We start from the raw sequence: 15,131 nt of genomic DNA on the forward strand, positions 1-15,131 counted from the left end.
GTTCTCTCCTCTTTCATTCATGATTTTATTTATTTGCATCCATTCCTTTTTCTTCCTGATCAAACTGGCTAGGGGTTTATCAATTTTGTTAATTCTTTGAAAGAACCCAGTCCTGATTTCATTGATCTGTTCTGTTTTTTTTTTTTATTTTAATATCATTGATTTCTGCTCTAATTTTTATTATTTCCTATCTTCTGCTGGTTTTGGTCTTTATTTGCTGTTCTTTTCCCAGCTCTTTAAGGTGTTAGGTTAGGTTGTATATCTGAGACCTTTCTTCCTTCTTTAGGAAGGTCTGGATTGCTTTATACTTCCCTCTTGTGACTGCTTTCGCTGTGTCCCAGAGGTTTTAGGTTATCATGTTTTCATTTTCATTGGCTTCCATGCACTTTTTAATTTCCTCTTTAATTTCTGGGTAACACATTCATTCTTTAGTAGGATGTTCTTTAACGTCCCAGTATTCGTGGTCTTTCCAAATATTTTGTGATTGATTTCAAGTTTCATTGTGTTGTGGTCTGAAAATATGTATAGTATGATCTTGGTATTTTTGTATTTGTTGAGGGCTGATTTGCGTCCCAGTGTGCGATCTATTCTGGAGAATGTTCCATGTGCACTCAAGAAGAATGTATATTCTGCTGCTTTAGGATGAAACGTTCTGAATGTATCTGTTAAATTCATCTGGTCCAGTGTGTCATTCAAACATTGTTTCCTTGTTGATTTTCTGCTTATATGACCTGTCCATTGCTATTAAGTGGGGTGCTGAATACACCTACTCTTATAGTATTATTACCAATGAGTTTCTTTATATTTGTGATTCACTGATTTATATATTTGGGTGCTACAATGTTGGGGGCATAAATGTTTACAATTGTTAGATTTTGGTGGATAGACCCCTTAATTATATCCTCAATTATGACACAATGTCCTTCTTCATCTCTTGTTACAGTCTATTTTAAAAATCTAGTTTGTCTGATATAAATATGGCTACTCCAACTTTCTTTTGCTGACGATTACCATGATACATGGTTCCCCATCCCTACTTTCAGTCTGAAGGTGTCTTTAGGCCTAAAATGGGTCTCTTGTGAACAGGATATAGATGGATCTTGTTTTCTTAACCATTCTGATACCCTAGGTCTTTTGATTGGAGCACTTTTCCAGTGACATTTAGAGTACTGAAAGACATGAATTTATTGTCCTTGTGTTGTCTGCAGAGTTGGGAATTTCTGGTGGTGTTCTCTGGTCCTTTCTAGTCTGTGTTGCTTTGGGTCTTTTTTTGTTTTGTTTCATCTTTTCTCCCCTCAGAGTGTCCCCCTTAAAATTTCTTGCAAGGCTGGCTTAGTGGTCACGAACTCCTTTAGTTTTTGTTTGTCTGGGAAACTCTTTATCTTTCTATTTTGAATGACAGCCTTGCTGGATAAAGAATTCCTGGCTTCCCATTTTTCTGATTCAGTACGTTGAATATATCCTGCCACTTCCTTCTGGCCTGCCAACTTTCTGTGGATAGGTCTGCTGCAAACCTGATCTGTTTTCCCATAATTATAGGTTAAGGACTTTTTTTCCCCCCTTGCTGCTTTCATAATTCTGTGTGTATTTTGTAAATTTGACTAAGATATGCCTTGTTGATGGTCGGTTTTTGTTGAATCTAATGGGAGATGTCTGTGCTTCTTAGATTTTGATGTGTGTCTTCCTCCAGATTAGGAAAGTTTTCCACTATAATTTGTTCACATAAACCTTCTGCCTGTTTTTCTCTCTCTTCATCTTCTGGGACTCCCTATGATTCAGGTATTATTCATTTTTTAAGACACTGATTTCTGTAATTCTCAGATCATGCTCTTTTGCCTTAGTTTCCCTCTTTTTTCTGCTGCATTATTCTCCATAATTTTGTCTTCTATATCGTTTTTTCTCTGCTTTGCTTTACCCACCCTTACTGCCATGGCATCCATTCAAGATTCCATCTCGGTTATAGCATTTTAAATTTCATCATGACTCAATTTGCCTTCTTTTATCTCTGTAGAAAAGGATTCTATGCTTTTTTCAACCCCAGCTAGTATTCTTAATATTATGGTTCTAAATTCTAGTTTAGACAACTTGCTTACATCTGTGTTAAGCCTCTGGCTGTCATTTTTTCCTGTTCTTTCTTTTGGGGTGAATTCCTTCATTTTGTCATTTTGGAGAAAGAAAGAATAAAATAAAAATTTTAAATTTAAAAATTAAAAAAAAAAAAACAAAAAATTACATAAAGGAAGCTAAATCCTAGGTGTTTTTGGTCTGCTTGTTGAAAGAAGTTTGATAGAATAGAGAAAAAAGGTAAAAAAAAAAAAAAGAAAGTTTAAAAATTAAAAAAAAGTATACAATAAAATAGAATAAAGTGAAATGAGGTGAAATAGAATTTTAAAAATTTAGGGAAAAAACATAGTTAAAACAATAACTTTTTTAATGAAAGGAAGATAAAAATAATGTTTTTTTTTTTTTTTCTGTAGCCAAGAAAAAGAATGGAAAGGAGAAAAAGGTGGACATTTGGGCTCTTTCCATAATTCGGCTATTGTTGAAAGTGCTGCTATAAACATTGAAGTACACGTGCCCCTATGCATCAGCACTCCTGTATCCTTTGGGTAAGTTCCTAGCAGTGCTATTCCTGGGTCATAGGATAGTTCTACTTTTTATTTTTTGAGGAACCTCCACATTGTTTTCCACAGCGGAGGCACCAGTTTGCATTTCTACCAACAGTGCAAGAGGGTTCCCATTTCTCCACATCCTCGCCAGCATCTGTAGTTTCGTGATTTGTTCATCTTAGCCAATCTGACCAGTGTGAGGTGGTATCTCAGTGTGGCTTTAATTTGTATTTTCCTGATGATGAATGACATTGAGCATCTTTTCATGTGTCTGTTGGCCATGTGGATGTCTTCTTTAGAGAAGTGTCTATTCATATCTTCTGCCCATTTCTTCACTGGATTATTTGTTTTTCGGGCGCTGAGTTTGGTTAAGTTCTTTACAGATTTTGGATACTAGCCCTTTATCCAATATGTCATTTGCAAGCGTCTTTTCCCATTCTGTCAGTTGCCTTTTAGTTTTGTTGATTGCTTCCTTTGCAGTGCAGATTTTGATCTTGATGAGGTTCCAATAGTTCATTTTTGCTTTTAATTCCCTTGCCTTTGGAGATGTGTTGAGTAAGAAATTGCAGCAGCTGAGATCAAAGAAGTTGTTGCCTGCTTTCTCCTCTAGGGTTTTGATGGCTTTCTGTCTCACATTTAGGTTTTTCATCCATTTTGAGTTTATTTTTGTGTATAGTATAAGAAAGTGGTCCAGTTTCATTCTTTTGCATGGTGCTGTCCAATTCTCCCAGCACCATTTGCTAAAGAGACTTTTTTCCATTGGATGCTCTTTCCCGCTGTGTCAAAGATTAGTTGGCCACACATTTGTGGGTCCAATTCTGGGTTATCTATTCTATTCCATTGGTATAAAGAAGATGTGGTTTATATATACAATGGAATACTACTTGGCAATGAGAAAGAATGAAATTATGCCATTTGCAGCAACATGGATGGAACTGGAAGGTATTACGATGAGTGAAATAAGTCAGAGAAGGACAGATATGTTTTCACTCATGTGGATCTTGAGAAACTTAATAGAAGACCATGGGAGAAAGGAAGGGCAAAAAAATAAAAGTTACAGAGAGGGAGGGAGGCAAACCACAAGAGATTCTTAATACAGAGAACAACTGAGGGTGGATGGGGGGGTGGGGGAGAGTGGAAATGGGTGATGGGCATTGAGGAGGGCACTTGTTGGGATGAGCACTGGGTATTGTATGTAAGCTAATTTGGCAATAAATTATATTCAAAAGAAAAAGAAAAAGAAAAAAGAAAGGAGAAAAAGAAAAAAAAATTAAACAAAAGCAAAAAAAAACCCCGAATAGATGAACTAGCAAACAGAGTGAAATCCGGATGAAGTTACATCCAGTTTTCCCTACAGCTCAAACTATTAAACACTCTATCATCTGTACACTAGCCAGGCAGAGAAACTTGTGGTGGTCCTTTGGGGCTTGTGCTTGGGAGGTACAGTTGGCTGGGGGCTTAGTGTAATGACTCCATTTTCCACTAGGTGGCACTGCTTACCTTACTGGGATGTATCGGTGTGGCGTGTGTTGGTGTATATGAGCATAAGTAGAAGTGGCGTCACCCAGCTTCCTAGTTTCTAGAGGGCACAGGAACCCTGCCCTCTCACCAAACCGCAATCAAGCAACCCTCCTTTGTCTCTGGCTTCCGTCCACTCCCCACTTCTACACTGTCTGTATCTAAGCCATTCAGCCTTCCAGGCAGCACCTTTCCCCCTGAATCCTATCTCAGGTGGGGCGGAGTTTCCAAACCCCTTGGTTCTGTGAATTCTGTGGGTTGGTCCTGCTCCGACCCTCTGGAGTAGGGTCTTGATGAGTAATGGTTGGGTGCCGGCTTGCCCTGAGAATGTTCATATGATTATGTAGCAGCAGAGGTTCAGAGATTATAGCAAATCACAACACATAGCTGGCACCAGGTTTCACTGCACTCCGTGATCTTTGTTCCAATACCAGCAAATGTGGCTATTCTCCAGGGTCCACTGGGACCTTTGCCTGTAGGGAGGCTGTATGGTCTCTACCAAAGGCACTCGAAGCAGGGGAACCGCTTCTCCCCATGTGCCCCACAGACCCCCTGTAGCTCATTGCCTACTCCTAGGACTCACCCTTCTTCCCCATCAGAGCACCACCAAGTATTGAGCTCTAGAATTTCCAGCTCTGTGCTCCCCTATTTATAGAGTCCTAATGGTATTGGAACCGTCTCCTTTCTCACCATCAACGTTTTTGGGGAACAGATCTCTTGTTCAGTCCCTTGTCTGTGTATCCACTCTCTCTTTCTCTTCAGCTTTTAGGGGGAGTGCTTTTCCTGTACTCTCCTGATATGCCATACTCTATCCCCCTTTCTCTGTCCTCTCTCCACAAAAAACAGCTCCCTGCCCTCCATGGCTTCTCTCTCCCTCAGTTCACCTCTCCACACCATGTCTCTGCCTAGTTCTATGGCTCAAGTTATACAGATTGTTGTGTTAATCCTCAGATCAATTTCCTAGGTATGGTGCTGATCTAGCTGCACTTCAGTGACCAGAGAAGCTGAGAACTTCCATGCTACTCTGCCATCTTGGCCCCTCCCAAAGTACCCACCTAAATCACTTACAGTCTTGAACTACATGTTTTAAAGATATTTCACGTATATTTCTATAAATTGTATTTTAATTAATTTTGGCTAATAAATGTAATAAATCCCTGTAACTATATAGCACTTGTTTTCAGTCAGTACACAACTGGGAAATTAAACAAGAATATATAGAACAGTTAACTGGTAAGGTCACTATTTCAAAAACCAGTAAGTCCCAAAGCAAGTTGCTGATACTAACTTCTCCAGTCTGGTAGTTTAAGATAATATACACCCTATATACCTATATACAGTATGTTCCAGTCACCTTACATAAACTTGTTTCACAATATGCTTACTTCATAGTTTTCTACCTGTTACTTTCTGCTATTGTTAGTTCAAAATACAGGTATCCCCTGCTTTTCAAAAGCTTGTGTTATGCCACTTTACTTTTACAAAAGAACTACAATAATACCTGTTTTTGCTAACCAGAAGAGATCCTAAGAGGATTTTCACCTCTATGGGAAAAAAGGGGAAATTGTGTGCAGTCTTTGTTTTGTAGTAAACATTATAGACACAACATGAATACCAGCAGCAAGACTGGCACTGCCAAATTCCATCCCAGAGAACTGCTCTCAGCATTCTAGCATTAAGCCACCATAACTCTGAATTGTCTGTGAGCATCTGTGCTTTATCTTGATTTATTTTATGCATCCATTAGCAAGATGTGGCCTAAAGTATCAGAAAAGCTTAAAAGAGGTTATTGTTTGGGTCTGGGAACACTCGAAAAAATTTCCATACAAATTAATGGTAAGTGCGTTTTCACTTTACACCATTTTCAGATTACAAAAGGTTTTTACATGAACATCTATCTACTTTCAGATAGCAGGGGAAACCTGTACCACCTATTTCAAAGTCACTCTATAGCCCTCCTCTCTTGACCCCCTTGCAATTACAGGCTCTACTCTGTTTCTGCCTTTTTTGTAACACATATTCCAATAAATCTTGTTATTAAATCAATGATGAGTCTTATCATCTATACCATCTTGGGATCAAGGAAATATAGTATAAGTACTGAAAGTCATTAAGAATTCCTAAATCAGCACAGAAAACTGGCAAGTTATTCAACCCACCAAACCTCTTCTACCACTGGTTGAACACAACAGAAAAATATTTAAATATATTTTAAATATTTGGTATATTTGATATAGAGTAAAACCCTGGATAGCAAATAACTTGTTCTGCTAGTGTTCTGCAAGATAAACATTTCTAATAAATTTTAACGTGATAAACAAGCGATGTCTTGCAATATGAGTAGTATGTGATGCCAAACGTCACATCACAACTGAGGCAATCGCTCTCGCTCTCTCTCTCTCTTACTGTGGGATCATGGGTGATCATCTCCCATGCTCGGATGCTCAGTCTCAGGCCACGGTGTTTGGCAGAAACCAGTGATTTTTCAGAATGTTGGAAGGTGCCCACATCTGGTGCTAGTGTATTTTTTGTCACTTGAAAGCACCTATGGACAGTCCTTTGCTTTCCCATGTAACAGTAAGCTTAGGAATGCTTTACTTCATTCTAGGTCAGGCTGCCTGCAGATATCAACCCTTTCCTCTGCTGTTTTATTGCCAGTTACATTAAATACAGTATACGACAAGAGTTTATTAATATTGTACTTAGTCACAACCTGTGCGAGCATATACAGTGGCCCCCATGCAGAAAAAGGTTGAAAAGAAAGGCAGTGAGAAGGAGAGCATTACGATGGAAGTTAAGAAGGAAATCATTGAGAAGTAGGAATGAGGTATGTGAGTGAGTGGCTGAAACTGCAAGAGTTTATAAGAAGTTTACATCTGCATCTTGTCTGCACAGGAGGAGGAGAAAAAGGTGGAATCCCTCACTTCACATAAGGTTAAGGGAGATCTGTAAAATGTGGGAAACAATGCAAAATTTTGTAGAAAAGCACCACCCGAATGAGGCTGTAAGCGTGAGAGTGATGAATCTGTTTAACAATGCACTGTCACATTTCTGCAAAATCTTCAAAAGGAGGCAACAGCAAGTGTCATTGGTTAGTTTCCTTTTTAAAGTTGCACGAAAAGAAAAAGATTCCATTGAGCCAATAGATGGCAGTGATTCCGTTAGTGAGAGTAAAAGTCCTACACAATAACCCTCTCTCGTCTCCCTCACACCAGCCACGAAGGTTTTCAAAGGTAAGTGCAGGTTAACTTGTTTATTTTTCTTTATATTTTGTATTTTCTTTATTATTTTGTATTATGTTGTAGTATTATAATCATTTTTCTATGAACATTTTTGGGTTGTGGAACAAATATCTGAGTTTCCTTTATTTCTAAATTTGCTCTGATTTACAAGTGTTTTGGATTACAAGCATGTTTCTGGAATAATTTACACTCGCAAACTAAGGTTTTACTGAATTTGGTAAACTTCAGTATAGTTTAGTGATATTAAAGGAATTTTTTGTTCAAAGGCATGGTTTTCCTGGAGGGAAAATTTTTTTTTTTTTTAAGTTTACTTATTTATTTTGAGAGACACAGAGACAACCCAACGCAGGGCTCAAACTCACAAAACCATGACATCATGACCTGAGCTGAAACCAAGAGTGGGAGGCTTAACTGACTGAGCCACCCAGGTACCCCATAGAGGGAAATTTTTAAACTTTAGAATATCAATTCTAAAATTATCCAACTCTAACCTTATTAGTCTACAAACATATTGTGACTAAAAAGTTCAATGAATTTACCACCTTCCAAAGAAATAAACTATTTGAAAATTTTAACCCAAGCATTACTTTTATTAAAATTCAATGCTTATCTCCCAATTTTAATAACCTAGATTTGTATAACTTACCTATATTTCACATCATTTTCATTTATCTCATACTTCAATCATATACTTTCTCAGATAAGTAAACAATATATTAAATACTATATAAAGGGAGTTCTAAGAACAAAAATAACAGGAATTCAATTGATCTACAAATCCAATACGATCCCTACCGAAATCCAAACCGGCACGTTTTTGCAGGACCGATGATTACAACTTCATCCTAAAATTCATGTGTAAATTTAAGGAGGACCCAGAATTAGTCAAAACAATCTTGAAAAAAGAAGAACAAAATCAGAGCTGTCACAACTTCTGATTTCAAAACTTAAGGCTACATTAACAGTGTGGTTCCGAAAAAATATCTGTGAATCATGTATTTGATAAGGGATTAATATCCAAACTATATAAAGCACTCATACAATTTAATACAGAAAATCTAATTAAAAAATGGGCAGTGGGACTGAATAGACATTATTCCAAAGAAAACATCTAAGCAGCCAACAGGAACATCAAAAAGTGCTCAAGGTCACTAATCTCAGGGAAATGCAAATCAAAACCACAATGAGATACTGTGTTAGAATATCTCACACCTGTTAGAATGGCTATCATTCAAAAAGATAAGAGATAACAAACAAGGATTGGCCAGAATATGGAAAAAAGGGAAATACACTTAGCATCTTAGCATCAAACTGCCAGAGGTTTGAAGTATATAGTTCAAATGGTAGGAATGTAAATTGAGTATAGTGACTATGGAAAACAGTATGGAGATTCTGCAAAAAATCAAAAAACAGAACTATCATATGGTCTAGCAATTCTACTTCTGGGTATATATTCAAGGAAATGAAAACATCGTAGAGATATTCACATTCCAATGTACACTGCAGCATTATTCACAATAGTCAAAATACGGAAGCCAAAATGTCCATCAAAGGATGAATGAAGTTATGGTGTGTGTGTGTGTGTGTGTGTGTGTGTGTGTGTGTATAATGGAATTATTTATTTGTGAGAATAAAGAAAATCCTGCAATTTGCAATAACTAGGATGCATCTTATTGGCATCATTACATAAAATTAGCCAAAGAAAGACAAGTACTTCATGGCATCACTCATATGAATAATCTCAAAAAAATAAATAAAACTCATAGAAACAGAGTAGAAAAGCAGTTGCCAAGGGCTGTGAGGTGGGGGAAATAGGATAACATGGTTAAAAAGTTACAAACTATCAGCTATAAAATGAATAAAGTCTGAGGATCTAATGTAAAACATGGTGACTATAGTTGATAACACTGTATTGTACAATAGAATTGAAATCTGCTAAGAGGGTAGAACTTAAATGTTCTCTCAGACACAAATAAATGATAAACACATGAGGTGATTGATGTGTTAATTAACTAGCTGGGGGATATCCTTTCAAATGTATATCAAATCACCATGAGGTACAGTTTAATTACCTTAAAATTTTAGAAGTCAATTATACCTCAATAAAGTTTAAATTAAAAAAAAAAAGAGTATGATACTAGCATAAAGATAGGTAATATGGATCAAGAAAACAGAACTGAGAGTCCAGAAATAAATTCTCACATTTATAGTCAACTTATTTTGAATAAGTGTCAAGACCATTCAATGAGGTAAAGAATGGTCTCTTCAACAAATGGTGCTGGGACCACTAGATATCCATATGCAAATTTGTTCCCTTCCTGAAACCACATCCCCCAAAATCAAAATGAATCACAGATCTCAATGTAAGAACTAAAACTATAAAACGTTTTGAAGACAAATAGGAGTAAATCTTCAAGACTTTAGGTTAGGCAATGATTTCTTAGCTATAACACCAAAAGCATAAGTAACAAAAGAAAAAAATAGATTTCAAAATGAAAACTTTTGTGCTTCAAAGGAACTGTCAAGAAAGTTAAAAAGGGGAGGGGAGGGAGAAAATACCTGCAAATCATGTATCAGGGATTTGTATAAAACTCATCAGTAAAAAGAAATAAAATATCTGCAAATCATATATCAGGGATTTGTATAAAACATTAGTAAAAAGAAATATGGGGGTGCCTGGGTGGCTCAGTCAGTTAAGCGTCCCAACTTTGGCTCAGGTCATGATCTCGCGGTTTGTGAGTTCAAGCCCTGCATCGGGCTCTGTGCTGACAGCTCAGAGCCTGGAATCTGCTTCAGATTCTGTGTCTCCCTCTCCCTCTGCCCCTCCCCTGCTCACGTTCTTTCTCTGTCTCTCAATAACAAGTAAACGTAAAAAAAAAAAAAAAAAAAAAAAAGAAATATGACCCAATGGGCAAAGGATCAGAATAGACACTTCTCCAAAGAAGATATACAAACGGTCAATAAGTGCATGAAAAGAAAAGATACTTAATATCATTAGCCATTAGGGAACTGTAAATCAAAACCACTGGAGCACCTGGGTGGCTAGGTTGGTTAAGCATCGACTTTGGCTCAGGTCATGATTGCACGGTTCGTGAGTTCGAGCCCCGTGTCAGGCTCTGTACTGTCAGCTCAGAGCCTGGAGCCTGCTTCGGATTCTGTGTCTCTCTCTCTCCTTCCCCCCCACTCCCCACACTCTGTCTCTGTCTCAAAAATAAATAAAAAACATTAAAAAAATTTAAAAAAAACCATAATGACATACTGCTTCACACCCATTAGGATGGCAGTGGTTTAAAAAAAAAAAAGACGATTAACAAGGGTTGGGCAAGGATGTGGAGAAACTGGAATGCTAATACAACACTGGTAGGAATGTAAAATGGTGCAGTAACTGGAAAAAGACTTTGGCAGTTTCTTAAAAAGTTAAACAAACTTAACCACAGGACCTGCCAATTTCAAACTTAGAAATCTACACAAAATAAGAACATATGCACATGTAAAAACCTGTACATTCATGTTCATAATAGCATTATTGATAATAGCCAAAAAATGGAAACTCAATGCCTATCAATAAATGGATAAAGAAAATGTGGCATATATATACAATGAAACATTACTTAGCAAAAAAAAGGAATACAATACTGATATATGGATGCACTTTGAAAACATTAAGTGGAAAGAATCCAGTCACCGTAGACCATCCAGTGTATCACACAGTTTCATTTATATGAAATGTCCAGAAGAGGCAAATCTATAGGACAGAAAGTAGATCAGAGTTGCCTAACGCTAGGGGGCATTGAAAGACTGGAAGAAAATGAGGGGTGACTATTAATAGGTATGGCATTTCTTTCTGGGGTGATGAAAATATTCTAAAGTTGAACGTGGTGATGGTTGCCCAACTCTATAAATATACTAAAACCAATGAACCATATATTTTAAGTGAGTGAATTGAGTGATGTATAAATTATATCTCAATGAAGTTTTTATTGAAAAGATACAAACACAGGGAGCCTGGGTAGCTCAGTCGGTTAAGTGTCCGACTTCAGCTCAGGTCATGACCACATGGTTCAATGAGTTAGAGCCCCATGTCAGGCTCTGTTACTGACAGCTCAGGGCCTGGAGCCTACTTCAGATTCTGTGTCTCCCTCTCTCTCTGACCCTCCCCTGCTCTCACTCTGTCTGTCTCTCTGTCTCTGTCTCTGTCTCTGTCTCTCAAAAAAAAACATTAAAAAAAAAAAAGAGATGGGAATGCAAACTGGTGCAGCCACTCTGGAAAACAGTATAGAGGTTCCTCAAAAAACTAAAAATAGAACTACCCTACGACCCAGCAATTGCACTACTAGGCATTTATCCACAGGATACAGGTGTGCTGTTTTGAAGGGACACATGCACCCCCATGTTTATAGCAGCACTATCAACAATAGCCAAAGTATGGAAAGAGCCCAAATGTCAATGGATGAATGGATAAAGAAGATGTGGTATATATGTACAATGGAGTATTACTCGGCAATCAAAAAGAATGAAATCTTGCCATTTGCAACTATGTGGATGGAACTGGAGGGTATTATGCTAAGTGAAATTAGTCAGAGAAAGACAAAAATCATATGACTTCACTCATATGAGGACTTTAAGAGACAAAACAGATGAACATAAGAGAAGGGAAACAAAAATAATATAAAAACAGGGAGGGGGAGAAAACAAAAGAGACTCATAAATATGGAGAACAAACTGAGGGTTACTGGAGGGGATGTGGGAGGGGGGATGGGCTAAATGGGTAAGAGGCATTAAGGAATCTACTCCTGAAATCACTGTTGCACTATATGCTAACTAATTTGGATGTAACTTAAAAAAAAAAAAAATTAAATTAAAAAAAAGAGAGAGAGAGAGATACAAAAAGAAGAACCTCCATTTGTCTGGGGAAGCCACATATCCCAAGAATGCCAAATCATGCAATGCCTTATTTATCCTGTATACGTACCCTAAAGGTAATGGAAACCCACTAAAGAGTTTTTAAATAGGGAAATATGATAATTAGACCTTTTGCAATGTTTGATGAACAGACTGGAAGAGAGCAAAATTGAACTTGAGATATCAGTTAAGAGACTAGAGTCTGAGAAGAGATAACTGGACTCAAGAGGTGTTAGGGAACTAAGATCAATAGGAATGATGGATGGTTCTAAGATGTGACAGTACTACAAGCTTTCTCCTTTGTAAAACTTTGTATGGTGATGCCTTTATTGGGATAGGGAATAACAGAGGTGTTACTATTTATGTGGTTGTAGTTTGTAAGAGGGATGTGTGTCCGTTTTTTATGTATTCATTCTAGATGTCTTTACATTATCCCAGTATCTAGCTATACACATTAGGAGAGCAAAGAAAAACCAGAGGCAGAAGATATATATTTGGGTGTTATCAGTGTAAGTGAAAAATGAATCGGTAAGAACAAAGACACTGCTTAGGAAGAAACAGAAAGAAAAAAGGAGGCAGTAAAATGGAACTGAACAAAATACCTCAATATTTAAAGAATAAATAAAAAGAAATGAGCTGGACAAGAAGACTACAAAGTGGTCTTAGGAAAAAGCCAGGAGACTATTAGTGTCATGAACACTAAGAGGACAATTTCAAGAAGGACTTAGCACTGAAAGCTGCTTTTCAAAGCGAAGTAAAGTGAGTAGAGGGAGGGAGCCAAAACATAAGAGACTCTTACAAACTGAGAACAAACTGAGGGTTGATGGGGGTGGGAGGGAAGGGTGGGTAGGTGATGGGTATTGAGGAGGGCACCTGTTGGGATGAGCACTGGGTGTTGTATGGAAACCAATTTGACAATAAATTTCATATTTAAGAAAAAAAATGCCATTTGGATCTAGTAACAATGGAGATGTCTTCAGGGATGTTAGGGACGTGCAAATCTGGAGGCAGGATGGAACAGAAGCCAGATTGGAATGAGTTTAAGAATACTAAATGGAAATAACTAGTTCAGTTGTAAAGGGGAGTAAGTCTCTCTGCTGGAGAGCAGAGCACAGTAATTATGGGTTTTGAGGTTTTGTTCCTGAAAAATTTGAGTAATTTGATCATATTTAAAACAAAAGTTAAAGAGTCAATAGAGACAGAAAGACAAATAGAAGTTGAACATATAAGAAAAACAAGTGAAAATCAACAGTATTTGGTTCCTAAAGAGGTGGAGAGGACTGAGATCCAGAGAACATAGGAAGAGTTATGCTTAGACAGAAGGATGGAAAATTCTTCAACGTGACAGGAATAAAGATGGAATGAAAGTACTTGCAGGTTAGGTATTTATATCTGTCAGCAGAAAATTAAAGGAAATCCTGTCTGATGGCTTTTATTTATTTTTTTTGAAGGCAAAGTCATCTGCTAAAAGTGAGAATGGAAAGTAGGAGAGAAAGGGATTTGACAACAGTGAAGGTTAAAAAGTTGCCCAGTTAGATTCCCACGGGATGTTTATTCCTTGTTTGTTTTAATATTATTCCATTACCCTTTTTTTCTTTACCATATACCCATATTTAATTATAGTTTTCTATTCTAATTTCTTTGGTTTTATTTACAATCAGAATACCAAATTCAACTGTGCTGTTATTACCATCATATTAACAATTCATCTATAATGCTTCCTATTAACTTTCCTGTTTAAAAGTCAAAAGGAAAACCTATATATCATCTTACATGATGATATTAACTTACCTGTTTAAAAGTCAAAAGGAAGACCTATATATCATCTTACATGATGAATTTCAAAACTACCCATTATGCTTATAAAGGTAAGCAATCATTTATCATATATACAAATTTTACCTCCACACATTTAGAAGGCATACCATTTGCTTAGAGGATTTTATTCCACATCACTTTTTAACTGTGGCATATTATTTACAAAGATAGCCTCAACAATCCTTCCCATTCTTGTGTGCACTACCATTTGTATTGCGACTTCTCTATTCCTACAATCAGAAGTGGAGTCTGTTTCTTTTCCCTATCAATACAGGCTGGCCCTGTGATATACTTTGACCTATAAAATTCCATAGACATGACAGTAAATGACTTTCCAATGTAGCTTTCAAGAGCCCTTTTAGCTCTCACTCTTGCATTCTTGGACTGTGATACATGAAGAAGCTCCAGTTAGCCTTCTGGAACATGAGAGATTACAGGGAGAAGGATCCAGCCAACAGTACCATTTCCCAGACATGAGAGTGAGGTTGTTTTAGACTGTCTAGCTCTAGCTGACCCATCAGATGAGCATAGCCATATGTGTCCCTGTGTGAGATCAGCAAATTGACCACCTGAGCCCAATTCAAACTGCCAACCCACAGAATCATGAGCAAATTTAACCGTTTTAAATCACAGCTGAAGCAATAACCTAATTTTTAATTTTCCTTTTCTATTTAAAAAAATATAGAAAAATAACTGAACATATAAACTTAGCACTTTTCTCATAGCAAAATCATAATAATATCACGTTTACTTATCATGCTATTTACTTTGCACCTAAACTTAAGCTTCCTAAAAACAAAATTACCTGAGCAAGAGTCTTGCAGTTCAGCCATTTATTCATTTATTAATTACATACTGTGTGTCGGAATCATTCCAGACACTGACCATATATTAGTGAGTAAGAGATAAAAATCTCTACCCTCATTGGGGGAAATATGGACAACCCAAATCCAAAATATATTATCTTCTAATATATAGCTATTATAATAACATCTATAATTTTCAAGGGAAGAACATGTAAAAAGAAATGTTACAAATAATC

The 15,131-nt window shown here is 36.9% G+C and overlaps 1 protein-coding gene across 1 annotated transcript in view; it reads right to left on the reverse strand.

Moving 5' to 3' along the window:
• The window catches only part of IPMK (inositol polyphosphate multikinase), a 57,993-nt gene that overhangs the window by 16,106 nt on the left and 26,756 nt on the right, over positions 1-15,131 (reverse strand). The window lies entirely within an intron of this gene.

This window comes from Herpailurus yagouaroundi, unplaced genomic scaffold, assembly GCF_014898765.1.
Source record: "Herpailurus yagouaroundi ecotype Mexico unplaced genomic scaffold, PumYag 163, whole genome shotgun sequence".
NCBI lineage: Eukaryota > Metazoa > Chordata > Mammalia > Carnivora > Felidae > Herpailurus > Herpailurus yagouaroundi.